Here is a 15,028-nt window from a genome sequence, read left to right as displayed (position 1 = left end):
TATATGGTAATTTATGGACCTAATAGGTATCTAAAGCCATTTGCACATGCAGAATGTAGGCACCCTATATATAGAAATGAGCAAACCAGTGATACTTTAGGGAGCAGGATAGCAGGCGGGGCCCATTACTTACATCATAGGAGCCTACACAACACTGTTGCTGTATGTAGGTTTTGTTTTATTTATTTTTTATCTTATATTTTGGAAATGTACATCCAGATTTTTTCTCCTTTAATTTTTTGGGGGGCCTCCAAGAGAGTGGGGCCCTAAGCTATAGCTTGTTGAGCTTATACATAAATCCAGTACTGAATATATTTAGGGTGTGCACGGGTGAAGGCAAAGAAGTGAACACTCTATTGTGCAAGCAGAAATCAACTCCACTTGTGGAGGGATATTATCTAATAGGGAGCCAAATAACTTGGAGGTAGTAGTTATTTTCCTAGGTAAAGGAAGAAACTTGTTTCTGAAGGCACCATCACAGGACCATGTGGATAATTTACCACAGTTTTGAAGTCACTTTGTACTGTAAGTCAGGAGATAAGACTGGCAGTGTGTGCGGGCACTTTTATAAGAAAGGTTTAACTGTGCAATGACAGAGAAAAATTGTCACGAGGTGACATTTTCCTGTCAAAAAAATATTCCATGAAGTCTCCCACAGAGAAGGTTAACTGTGATAGATGATGGGGAATAAATGCAGCAGACTCAATTCTTGAGCGTCAAATCCAGCAACGTTCCAGGAGCTGGAAATTAGATCAGTGGTACACTCCTATTCAGGGCTACTCTGAAGTAAATCCTATTTAGTTAAATGGGGCTTACTCCAATAAAAATGGGTATGGTGTTGCAGCCTTCAGTGCATATTTTTCCATTCAACAGAGTAAATATGCAAAGGATTGCACTGTTAATGTGCTTTTTAGTAAGGCTGAGAAGTTTCTCGTCTGTTTTTTTAAAAAATAAAATAAAAAATAAAGACAATTAAAAACTTGCCTTTTAAACACAATTCTTCTCAGCTGCTGACAGACCAGTTTCTGAGTTGTTTTGACATACTGCCACCCTGCTGTTCCCATTCAGTTGTTATTTTAAACTTCGCAACAGTAGATAAAGTCTCTTTGTTTCACATCAAAAACTTTGCCAAAAATGCATTTTTTTTGTCATGAATGTGATGTAGACTCATAATGTAACTCCCTTGAATAAGTTGGGTGGGTGGGTGTGGAATCAGGAAATGATGGGTCTGCTTTTTTATTATTAAAAAAAAGATGGTAATAACTAAGCAGGAATGGGGATTTTAAGGGGTTCAGACTGCGTTGCATTGAAGAGGAAGCTCAGATGTTCAAGAAACATCTTCACACCTACGATCTGGATGTCTCTGGGACCCAAAATAACCAGTGGTGGTGCTAGAGTTACACCCTCAAATGAGGACGTGCCTTTACCAATTCTACATTTCTACAGAAGATGTGATTTTAAAAAATGTCAAAGACCTTTTCCCACCTGCTAGGCTCCAGTACTGGCTGGGAGGAAAATGGAACAGAAAGGGTGTGCAGAGAATAAGGGGGTTGTTAGAGAATAGGTCCAAATCAAAAGTCCATCCACCTATCCCAGCATTATGTCTCCAGGCCTGGCCAAAGGCATTTTGTTGCCTTAAGATGAAGGACAAAATGCTATTTCCCCCCCTTTCACAATGCAGAGACCAACTAGACTGGAAGTCGACTCTTCTGCATTGGAGTAGGGTCAGTAGGCTAGCTTATGAGGTGCAGGGCAGGCTGTGTGGCACACCATAGCTGCCAAGTCTCCTGTATTCCCCGGGAAACCCCCGTTTTTCCAGCTGTTCCTAGCTGAAAAAACGAATTTTTTTGTTTTTCCCCGGTTTATTCTGGCGCGGCGGCCATTTTGGAACTGGGCGGAGCATGCTCAGAAGCGACTTTTGATGCTGCTCTGCCCAGTTTCAAAATGGCTGCAGTGCGACTTCTGGCATGGCGGCCATTTTGGAACTGGGCAAAGCAGCATCAAAAGTCACTTCTGAGCATGCTCTGCCCAGTTCCAAAATGGTGGCAGTGCTACTTCCGGTCTGCTACTTCCGTCCGGTCCCTTATTTCTCCGACAGCAACTTGGCAGGTATGGTGGCACACACAGTTTTTGTTAGGGTTGTTGCAAGCGGAATCCCTGATCCGGACCTTGTGCAGAGTAGAAATGAATGAGCTCTCCACCGCAAGAAAAAGTTTTACTGCCAATTGTTATAAAGTAGTTACATAATAAATGTTGCAAATCCCATGGCGGGGATTCAAACTGCCAACCTTCTGATTGGCAAGCCCTAGGCTCTGTGGTTTAGACCACAGCGTCACCTGCGTCCCATAATAAGCAGTACAGTCATACCTCATGTTGCGTCCACTGCGGGTTGTGTTTTTTTCGTGTTACGAATGTGGCAGACCCGGAAGTGTTTACTTCCAGGTTTCGCAGTGCGCACATGCTCAGAAGCGTTCTGTGTGCTTCGCGCATGCGCAAAAGTGCTCCATCATGCTTTTGCACTTGCGTGAAATCGCTGCTTGGTTTGCGGACTTTTCGGGGTGCGAACGGCACCCCAGAACGGATTGGGTCTGCAACCTGAGGTATCACTGTATATAAATGCTTTTAACTAAATAAGTAAACTACAGCAATCAGAACCAAATACCAAGAGTCCAGAAATGTCAGAGTAGACAGAAAGCTCATTGCTGCTCGCTTGATCTCCTTGGAGTTAACCTGGTCCTGAAGTAGTTAGGCCTCAGCTAGTATTATTAATATTGCTTGCTTACAGGATACAATGAACATGCAGTGGAAATAACTTTGTAGCTTAAAAAGATATATTGAGAGAATCACAGGTAGAGCACATACTGCACCTAAAGCCAATAAATTGTTTAGTGATAAGCTGAGCTTCACACAGTTTGTTGTTTAGTAGTAACTTTAAAAGACAAAAATAGGAATAAATATATTTTGAAAGTTCAAACAGGGTAATAGAATCAGGGAGGTGTGGTCTAAACCACTGAGCCTCTTGGGCTTGCCGGTCAGAAGGTCGGCAGTTCAAATCCCCGCAACGAGGTGAGCTCCTGTTGCTCTGTCCCAGCTCCTGCTAACCTAGCAGTTCAAAAGCACACCAGTAGATAAATAGGTACCAATGCGGCAGGAAGGTAAACGGCATTTCCATGCGCTCTGGTTTCTGTCATGGTGTTCTGTTGTGCTTTAGTCATGCTGGCCCCATGACCCAGAAAGCTGTCTGTGAATAAACATCGGCTCCCTCGGCCTGAAAGCGAGATCAGCGCCACAACCCCAAGGTCACCTTTGACTGGACTTAACCGTCCAGGGGTCCTTTACCTATAAAAATGAAGCTTATATTCATCTTCTTGTCATAGCTTGTAACGCAAATAACTCAGTTGTTAAGAAATGCATGTCAAAGATATTTTTCAACTTAGGTATGATTAGCAAAGCTCGTGGTTTTGGTGTTACCGATCTACAACTCCAATAGCCAGGGTTGATGGGAGTTGTAGTTCAGCAATATCTGAAGAGTCACAACTCCCCCCCCCCACCTGCCTTAGTCCCTCACATCATTGAGGCTTCTTCTCTTCCACATTGGGAAAGCTCAGAGGGGTTATATGAATAGGATGTCTAATGAAAGACTAGCACCACTTCCTTAAGAATTCTTAGTAAGCTTTCAAAATGTGCTTGTACTTTTTTCAACTGCTATGCTGAATTTTTTTGTTAAATGTTCTGTGCTTTCATACCATCTTTTCTTGTTGTGTAAACATTGTTTGATGTTTTGAAGCTCTTTATAAAGTCTTTTAGAACTCACAATGAGCTCAGGCAGACACACTTCCTTCCTGGGAGATCTTATATGGCTCAGTTAGCTGATAACCTTCTGTTATCTAAATAAAGGGGTATGGAACTCTCCTAATAGGGGTGGAAACATGACATTGTTTCCCATAGGGGAAAAAAATAGATTTCTCAGCATTGCTGTAATTAGTATCCTGTCATGTTCCATCACAAACAGGTTGGCAAACCTAGGTACTGAACTAAATAATCTGTGGCATAATCTAAACATACAACAATAATTAAGCCTGACAGCTTAATATGCTACCACAATCCAAACATACAGTAGAAATGTGCAATTAAGTAATCTTTTGTAATAGCAGCCTGCCAAGATGAGAGATTTCAGGTACAGGGCTGTGTACTCCTGGGGAGCAAAAATAAGGAAACTGTAGCCAGGGCATGGCTACCTTCATATTAAAATTAAACACTCTCTCATCTGAACAGGTACACTGCTGAAATTCTCATTTGATTTTCTCCACCAGTTTTTGGAGTTGTATGGAGCTTCCTTATTACAGGAGCTTCCTTGTAACATTGAGCTGCCTAATATCTGGTCAGAAGATTTGTGTATGTAGCCAAAGATTGTCTCATCAACCTGGCAGAAGCTCTCCAGGGTCTCAGACAGAGAAGGGTCTTTTCCCTCCCATGAGACTAAGCTGGGGATGCCAAGGATCAATCCTGATGCCTTTTGCATTTAAGGCATGTTTTCCACCATGGATAGTCACTGTTCTACGGTTTCAGTTACCTGGCCTTGTTTCTGAAACGTGAAACATCACCATTCTGTCTTCATTGTTGTCTCCTCCTCCTCCTCCTCCTCCTCCTCCTCCTCCTCCTCCTCCTCCTCCTCCTCCTCCTCTGGCTTTTGTGCAAAACTCCCAAGTTTGGGGTAAAAGGGGCCAAGGCCAGAAGTCAGATCCAGCTCCACCAATGCCCTCCAATAACCTCAATAGGGCATTAGAGGACCCTCCTCCTCCTCCCCCTTTAAAACATTTATTTTTTAGAAATATTTTTTAGAAATATTTTTTAGAAATACCTTTCATAAAAGCATGAGCAATGGAGTGTCACACACAGAGACACACACAGTCAAATGTCCTCCCCCACTATAACCACTTTATCCATGTCATTGAAATCTTAATACACAGTTTTCCTTATCATCAGAGCCACATTCAGTCAAAAGAATGCCTTGCGATTTTCTCTCTCCCTCCATTAAATCTTATGCTGTGTGAGAAGAATGGACCATTAATCTAGACATCAGAGAGGTGTCCATCAAACAGTGGAGATGGAGATGGTAGCAGCCAAAAAGATAGACTCTAGGTGAGAGAGTGGGCAAGAGCTTTAGATTCTCTTCCCCGATTGCAGGTGGCTTTGCCCCATCTTGGCCTCTACTACATTGTCTTCCTCATGTAATAACTTCTTTCTCTATCCTTCTTTCACTTGCTGCATTTTGCCCCTTCTTTCAGGCCTTTTCTATCTGCCCCCTCCCACGAGAGGAACCATGCTTCACATACAGAATGTCCCAAGTTCAATTTCTGGCACAGCAGGTTAAAATAACCCGGTGGCAGAGAAAGAGCGAGACCCTGGATTGCTGCTACCAATACTGGTCTAGAGTGACTGTTTCCAGTTTTGGTTAGCCATTCCCTGGTTAAAGATAGCTTGGATATAGTAACCCATGCTCTGGTCACCTTCATGTTATATGAATGTAATGCACTCTATTATCACATTTTACATTCCCTTAGTTCCCTGGCAGAATTTGGCTTCTGCCAGGTCTTGCAAATCCACCTACAGGACGTTGTGAGGGTCCTGCCAAGCTCTCATACTGTACTTTCATAGGCAGCAGAACCTGGCTTCAACCTAACATTGGGGTCTGCCCTTGAAGATGGTTTGGAGGCTGCGGCTGGAGTACAGGGCAGTGGCTATTTTGAGTGAAATTTCAAAAAAGATATCGAACAACTCAGTTGCAAAACCCTTCCTTTAGCAATATGTCAAATTACTTATACTGCCCCCCATAATTTTCCAGTGATATATTCAGTCATTCAGCCTCTTTGTATTAGCAGTGATGTTTCGTCCCATCATTGCACCAGAGTGTGACTTTGGTCTGTTACCTAGATATTCTCAAATAACTGAAATGAAGTCAATAAAATACCTACAGTAAAATACCTACAGATAAGGTATATGATACTTAGTTGATAATGCAGACATACCTCGGGTTGCGTAAGCTGCGGGTTGCGTACTTTCGGGTTGCGTACTCTGCAGTACCTAGGTTTTACTTCCAGGTTCCGCCATGCACACATGCGCAGAAGCGTTCTGTGTGCTTCGTGCATGCGCAGAAGCGCTCTATCGGCGCTTCGCACATGTGCTAAAGCGCCACATGGGTTGAGTACTTTTCGGGGTGCAAACGGTGTACCACTGTATTCAACAGTGTGCATCTAAGACATTGAAGATTTCATTGTCTTAGGTAGGCGCCTCTTATAGCACTTTGAAAACATTTTCATCTTCCTGGTCTGTTTTTTTATTAACAACTTGCTGAGTGACTACTATAGGGCTCATTGACTTTGAAATTGGATTAACTGCTGCACAAAGGTGTACCCCCCTTGAATCCTGTAGGATTGTATTCGTCTATGTGCACTCCAAAATCTATTTTATAATTCCTTTATCTCGTGACAAAAATATCCCACCAACAAGTTTAATACCACCCAAATTCCTGCTTATACAGCCAATTCCATTTTTAATCCAATTTATTACCACCTTGGTAGTGTGACCTTGTTTTCTTCATTAGCATATGGGAGGGAGAAGAAAATGCAGCAAATGCTTTCCTGGGTTTAAATCAAGAAATGGTGGGGGTTAATTCTTGCTTTGCTTTACTTTATCTGCAAGCAAATAAACAGTACTGTGTATTCTTTATGTCACAATCTGCAATCAGATTGTACCAATCCTTTAAATTGAAACTGTTCTTATATCATAAATTGGGTCTTTTTTCAGGTGTGTGTGTGTGTGTGTGTGTGTGTGCATGCGTAATTTGCAATGACCACCAATACCCCTAGTTCCCACAGGTTATTCTAATGCCTTTGCAGTCACTGACCAGAAACATGGGAAATGGGAGCCAGCAAGTTTATGTCTAAAGTCTTGTGTCCACTCTGCATATAAATAAACATTATACCAAAAAAACATGGGAAGTGTAGTTTGTTAATAGTGCTGAGAGTTGTTGCTCAGAGAGCTACAATTCCCAGAGTTCCCTGGGAAAAGAGATTGATATTAAATCCCTTTTTGTATCATAGCTTTGTGAGGGGAATAGGGGTTTCCTCTTACAACTTTTAGCACCCTAAAATGTAGAGTGCAGATGGAGGTCTAAATGAGCAATTGGGAAGAATACTGCTGGCCTGCATGAGAAAAAGTCACTTTTACAGGCAGGGTAGTGGGGATGGCTCTGGGATGACTCACAACCCTTAAATGGCTTCAGCTTTGGACTTCACCCCCTGAGGCACACTCCATTGTCTCTTGAGATAGATGGGTGCTGACAGTACACACAAGCACACTGACGTACACACACACACACACACACACACACGCTGAAAGATGTCTCTTGCAGACTGCCTTTGGTCCTCATTGAACAATTAATATAACTAAGATTAATTCAATTGATGTCTTGCTAAATCTATTTGTTGAGCAGCCTTCCCATATGCTCAAGGCAGCACAGAGGGATAAATAAAACAGGAGAAAAATGGCAAAGCATGCAGGATCTAAGCAGCACTGAAGAAACTCATCAGCTGAGCTGCAGCCCATATAAAAAAAGATGCTGCCACTGCTGGAGGCATTATATCTCTACATAGCAGTCGCTGGGAAATTGTGCATGGGAAAACTGTTGTTGCACCCAGGTTTCGCTTGGGGGCTTCCTATAGGAATCCAGTTGACCACTCTTGGTTGTATCCAACACTAGTCCTACTCCATTGAAGCTAATTGATATGACAAGCTTTGGTTCATTAATTTCACTAGATCTTCGGTGAGTAGAACATGGTTGGATACAACCAATGGGGGACTAGATGGGCTTTGGTCTGATCCAGCAGGGATCTTATTACTCTGTGCCCTCTCTGGAAGGCTAGTAGAGAAGAGGAATTATGGAATTTAGGGCTGACTTCATTTACAGCTTCAGGACCACTGGTTTGACTGACTAATATTTGATGACAATAAACAGCTCCAGGAAGAGCTTTCAAGTAGATATCTCAAATCTTTCAAGATAATGAAGCTTGGGAGAATAGCATGCAACAAACAGAGGTGTCTTTTATAGTTACAATAATATGCAATAAGCACTTTTGGGCAGTCTCAAAATTTAGCTCTTTGTTTTCTGATTTTCTCTTCTTCTTTCTTTTGCCTGCATTGTTACTGAAAGTTACTCCAATGGAAATCAGTGAGGGATCAATTGCCGGCCGATCAATGCCCATCCTTTCCAAACGGACTCCCATCATCACCGAGCTGAGTAAGTTCTTCTTTGGGAACAAATTTCACCAGTGTTATGCCTGATGCATTATTTATTTACTCCTGAAACCTCTTTAGAATTCAAAGACAGAAAGCGACAGCATGCGGTGTCCAAGGTACATAAAAAAAGATTTGACTTAAATGTTAATTCACAGGCTTTGAAGAAGTCTCAACAGCTTATCAGGAGAATATAGGCAACAAAGTGTTACAAAGACTCAGCATGAAACTAAAGCAAACCTTTTTTTCATCCCTGCAACATCCACGTGATGTTTCTGGAGGATTTGGAAGTGCTTTTAAGTTTTGGTGCGGGTCTATTCCTTTCAGTCTTCGTTCTGGGATCTTTTGATAGTTCATAATGATGATAATAATAATTTATTTATTTATTTATTTATACCCACCCATCTGGCTGGGTTTCCCCAGCCACTCTGGGTGGCTTCCAACAGAAAATTAAAATACAGTAATCTATTAAACATTAAAAGCCTCCCTAAAGAGGGCTGCTTTCAGATGTCTTCTAAAAGTCTGGTAGTTATTTTTCTCTATGACATCAGATGGGAGGGCGTTCCACAGGGCGGGCGCCACTACCGAGAAGGCCCTCTGTCTGGTTCCCTGTAACCTCACTTCTCACAACGAGGGAACCGCCAGAAGGCCCTCGGCGCTGGACCTCAGTGTCCGGGCTGAGCAATGCGGGTGGAGACGCTCCTTCAGGTATACTGGACCGAGGCCATTTAGGGCTTTAAAGGTCAGCACCAACACTTTGAATTGTGCTCGGAAACTAACTGGGAGCCAATGGAGATCTTTCAAGACTGGTGTTATGTGGTCTCGGTGGCCGCTCCCAGTCACCAGTCTAGCTGCCGCATTCTGGATTAGTTGTAGTTTCCGGGTCACCTTCAAAGGTAGCCCCACGCAGAGCACATTGCAGTAGTCCAAGTGAGAGATAACTAGAGCATGCACCACTCTGGCGAGACAGCCTGCAGACAGGTAGGGTCTCAGCCTGCATACCAGATGGAGTTGGTAGACAGCTGCCCTGGACACAGAATTGACCTGTGCCTCCATGGACAGCTGTGAGTCCAAAATGACTCCCAGGCTGCGGACCTGGTTCTTCAGGGGCACAGTTACCCCATTCAGGACCAGGGAGTCCTCCACACCTGCCCGCGTCCTGTCCGCCACAAATAGTACTTATGTCTTGTCAGGATTCAACATCAGTCTGTTAGCCACCATCCATCCTCCAACCGCCTCCAGGCACTCACACAGGACCTTCACCACCTTCACTGGTTCTGAAAGAGAGGTAGAGCTGGGTATCATCCGCATACTGATGAACACCCAGCCCAACCCCCCTGATTATCTCTCCCAGCGGCTGCATGTAGATGTTAAAAAGCATGGGGGAGAGGGCAGAACACTGGGGCACCCCACAAGTGAGAGCCCAGGGGTCTGAACACTCATCCACCACCACCACCACTTTCTGAACACGGCCCAGGAGGAAGGAGCAGAACCAATGTATAACAGTGCCCCCAGCTCCCAACCCCTCTAGACGGTCCAGAAGGATGTTATGGTTGATGGTGTCAAAAGCCGCTGAGAGTTCCAGCAGGACTAGGAAACAGCTCTCACCTTTGTCCCTAGCCCGCTGTACAAAGTAAAACTACTGATGTGGCTGGATTTCAGAATTGGAGGTGGTTGAAAACAGCACCTCCACTTTGGAAATAACAAACTTTTTAATGTTCCAAGCCAAAACCACTTTGCATTTGAGTGAGGCTTATACAGAAGCTCAGTCTGTTGAAATATTCCACCATCCTTTCCCCAAATAGTTACTTTCCCCAGCAGCAACTGGGTCCTCAAGATACTTTTGGGCTGTGAAGGTGTAGCGGTCCATTCACGACCTGAGGAGCAGGCCTTCACTCTCCACATTCAGTTGCTGCTCAAGGAAGATAGCCTTTGGGGAAAAGAAAGGGATGGAATGCAATAATTGAGGGATTTGGTTTCTGGGAAGGCTGGGGGGCAGCAGAGGCTTGGCAGTGAGGGATTTGGAATAGTCAAGGTCTCCTGAGATATCAGAAACACTCACAATGTTCCTATATGAAAAATGCAGATTTAAAAAGTCACTTTATGGTGGCTTTTCTGCCCCAGTAATGATTATGTCAGCTGAGAACATCTTTCTTATTTTAACTATTTTTACTTAAGTAACTTTACTAACTTTCCAAATATTGCTTTCCAAATATTGTTGGCCTGCATCTTCCACTGTAATTAATATAAATATGGGATAGTGGTAGGGGAAATGTAATTAAATGTTGACTTTTTTGTTTTCACAAACCAGGTGAGTCTTAGTACTCAGCCTTGTCACTTCTGATCTATCACAATATACTGTATATACTCGAGTATAAGCCTACTTTTTCAGCACAAAAAATGTGCTGAAAAGCCGCCCTTGGCTTATACTTGAGTGAGGCGGGTGGCGGCAGAGAAAGGCACAGGACCAGGGGTTTGGAGAAGTGCTGTGCTGTGACTCTCCGAACCCCCGTCGTATGCCTGCTCTGAGCGAGGCAGCGGGGAGGGAGAAGCAGCGAGGAAGGGATCCTTCCGCACCACTTCTCCCCCCCCCCTGCCGCCACCAGCTGGGAAAGGCATAGGGCGGTATTTATTTTTATTTTTGAAATTTACCAGTAGCTGCTGCATTTCCCACCCTCGGCTTATACTCAAATCAATAGGTTTCCCCAGTTTTTTTTTGAGGTAATATTGGGTGCCTTGGCTTATATTCGGGTCGGCTTATACTCGAGTATATACGGGTAATTGATCAAGTGCCACCAAGTTATAAATGCATCTAGCTTGCTTGCTTACTGATAATCATCACCATTATTTATTGTCACAAGAGCTCATTTCTTGATTGACCTCAACTCCTAGCCTCAGTAAATAATTTGGTCATAAAAAGGTAAAGGGACCCCTGACCATTAGGTCCAGTCATGACCGACTCTGGGGTTGCGCGCTCATCTCGCATTTTTGGCCGAGAGAGCCGGCGTATAGCTTCCAGGTCATGTGGCCAGCATGACAAAGCCGCTTCTGGCAAACCAGAGCAGCACATGGAAACACCGTTTACCTTCCCGCTGTAGCGGTTCCTATTTATCTACTTGCATTTTGACGTGCTTTCGAACTGCTAGGTTGGCAGGAGCTGGGACCAAGCAACGGGAGCTCACCCCGTCACAGGGATTTGAACCGCCGACCTTCTGATCAGCAAGCCCTAGGCTCAGTGGTTTAACCACAGCGCCACCTGGGTCCCATACAATTTGGTCATAAGGTAAAGGTAAAGGGACCCCTGACCATTAGGTCCAGTCGTGACCGACTCTGGGGTTGCGCGCTCATCTCGCATTACTGGCCGAGGGAGCCGGCGTATAGCTTCCGGTCATGTGGCCAGCATGACAAAGCCACTTCTGGCAAACCAGAGCAGCACATGGAAACACCGTTTACCTTCCTGCTGTAGCGGTTCCTATTTATCTACTTGCATTTTGACGTGCTTTCGAACTGCTAGGTTGGCAGGAGCTGGGACCAAGCAGCTCCTGCCAAGCAGCTCCTGAACCGCCGACCTTCTGATCAGCAAGCCCTAGGCTCAGTGATTTAACCACAGCGCCACCTGGGTCCAAGTCCATTAAAGCAACCACTCCTTCTTTTCTCTCGCATTCTTCACATTATTTTACAGCACTGGAAATTGTTGAGTTTAATTATGATAGTTTCCATTGATTATATACAACCTTGGTGTTTGCAAGTGGTTGAGCTTCTGCTATTGCTTTGTCCTCTTTCAGAGATCGCCTCCAATGCACAGTTATTTGAACAGAGCAGCACAAATGAGTCTGTTTATGGAATGCAACAGTTATCCAGAGGAACAGTATTTTCTGACAGCTTTTTGGATGCTATAATGTGCACTGTAAGTCCCTTATAAACCTTCCAACTTGAGTCTCGTATTAAATCATCCACCTCTAGAAGACTGAATTGTTAACCTCTTCCAGCAAAGTTCTACTATGGGCAGAAATGCAGTTTGACTTGCTGTCCATGTTTGCTTTGTTTACAAAATGTATTATGCACTTCTAACCTAAAACATGCATTTATTTCACATTAAAGCCAGGAATTACTTTTCTGGAATTTTGGTGGAATTTATAACTAGGGTTCATAGGAGCAGGGTTTATTTGGGCAGAACTATTTCTAGAATGGGCCAAGGGTGCAGTGCATTCCTGTAATTCTATAAGGCCAGACCTCCACCATGTTCAGCAATGGACAGCTTCTTCTGCAACAGACAAAACCTCTGGACGTGTACATTGAAGCCTAGAGCATCTCAGGGAGCCTCTGTATAATGCTAGGTCTTTACTTGTACAGTGGTACCTCGGTTTGCGACCACAATCTGTTCCGTGGAGCTGGTCGCTCCCCGAATTGGTTGCTCGCCGAAGGTACGCTTCTGCGCGTGTGCGAAGCATCGATAGAGCGCTTCTGCGCATATGAATGCTGTGCAGATCGCTTCTGCGCATCTGAGCACTGCACAGATTACTTCTGCGGATCCGAGCGCCGTGGAACCTGGATATAAACACTTCCGGGTCCGCGGAAACCGAAGCGGTCGCAAATGGAGGTGGTCGCAAACCGAGGTTTGACTGTATGGGTATAAGACTTTCACATGGTGTAGGATAGTCTTCTTTGGTTCCCAAAAGGCCCTAGAGGATGCAAGCACAACCTGTTGACATCTCTAGATTCCTGGAATGGACTTTGGAATGGAGTTGGACACAACAAGAAATGCAAATTCACTCAGAATACCATACAAATCCACCCTAATTTGACTTTATAGATAGGCTAATGTTGTACTACTTATAGTTAGCACAAGACAAGAAAGTTGTGTGAATATGTCACTAATTATCCATATTATTAAAAATCTTAAAGCTAGGTTTGAGTAGATTTCATACATTTCATTGCTTGATTGTTTCATAACTTGCCTCTATCTTGCATTCTACTCCTGAATTGTGGTGTTAAGTGGAGAAATTTCTAAAGTTCATTCTGGAATTAGAGCATGTGCGATTTCTTAACATTTTCAGGGCGTTTACACCTGTCCCTCCCCTAAATATTCTTGATGCTCATGTGCCTATTGATAAAACACTGTCCAACTGATATGGGGGTAATTAGCCCTGGCAGACTCCCCAGGGTGGGGGAGGACTGACTCGTAGAACCGCAGATAGTCCGAGTTTCCCAGCTTGCATTGTGCAAGTGGCAGGACACTGGGTCCCAAGAGCACGACACAGCCAGCACTCTCCGAAGCCATTCCCATAGCCGGGAATATCTGTTTTGATAAAATAATCAGATTTGGACAATAAACAGACATAGTCTGGACCGAAGAAGACTGAGGAAAAACCTGCAAAATTGTACAGTCCCTGGCGTTTAAGCTTGGACTTCAAAGTTTTTCATCATGGTGTTTGGATTACGGAGGATGGTATGTTCTTTTTTCTTCTTCTCAACACTTACAATTGGTCTTCTACGCCAAGCCTCATTAAGAAACCTAATTTATTTTGAGGAGTACAGGTGGACTTCTATTTAAAATTAAATCTTCAACTGCACAGCATTATTTGGTTTGAAAGATTTGATAAGACTTGATAAAGAAAAGAAGAAGCAAGATGGTGCTTTTGACGCAGCACAGAAAAATGAGAGTTCCTCCCTGTTTCAAGGGAAGTGGGAGATGTTTGCTGGATGACTTTGTAGTGATTTGAGACAATAATTTGGGACAATATTTGCATCTGTTTGCAGAATTTCTTCATTAAGTGTGAGAGAGAAGGCTAAATGGATGTCTAGCAGCCCCCCTCCTAGGGCCCAGGAGGGGGGATTGTGTGGTCTCCGAAAGCCGATCGATCGTCAAATGATTTATACCTGTGGAATACAGTTCATTTACATTGCAATATGCAAACAGAATGCCTAACATCAAAGACAGACTTGGACAACAGCCCGGATGGGAATAACTCAACAATTTAACGACATGGGAGTTGCTGCATCATTAAACTTTAAAAGAAGACTTGGATAACAGCCCAGATTGGGAGATTGAAAAGAAGTCAGGAGAAGCTGCGCTGGCAAATAGACAGTTGGAAAAATATATATTTACAAATAAAGCTGTTCTCGATGGATGTAAGGATATATGATTTTGGACGATTGAGAATTGCATAGCCAGGGACGGAGAAGTTTAAAGTGATAAAATTGGAATGTGGAAAATAGGAGGACAACAGAAGAAGGCAGAAATGAGAGATGTTCTTCAAGAGGTCCAGACTGTGGGAAGTCCGGGGAAATTAATAATTAATAATTTGGACTATAATTTGGTTCTTTTTTATTTTTAGTTTATTGTTTTTGATTGGAATATGATTAGATGTTAATTGGCGGTTTGTATTGGAAAATTAATAAAAATGATTTTTTAATAAAAAGATAAAACTGCCCAAAACTAATCTTGAACATTTGTGTGTGTGCAGTGTTTTATAGTTGTGCATAAGAACTTCCTGAGCATGGGTAAAACACCACCAAAATAATATTGATGTAATCATGCATACAATTACATCAAGATTGATTTTGTTGTTGTTACTCTGTTTGCTCAATGTACCTAAGCATATCAGTAATGTCTAGGTGAATTAGGATTTTTGCAGGAGTGCGTTCCTTTTCAATGAGACTGAAGCTTCTTTTTAATGTACTCACATTTACTGTATTGCAGGGATGTTTTTAAAGAAACTCAGCTCTCTTT

Source organism: Zootoca vivipara, chromosome 14 (genome assembly GCF_965207765.1).
Source record: "Zootoca vivipara chromosome 14, rZooViv2.hap1.1, whole genome shotgun sequence".
In the NCBI taxonomy this organism is placed as follows: domain Eukaryota; kingdom Metazoa; phylum Chordata; class Lepidosauria; order Squamata; family Lacertidae; genus Zootoca; species Zootoca vivipara.
This window is presented reverse-complemented; position numbering follows the sequence as displayed.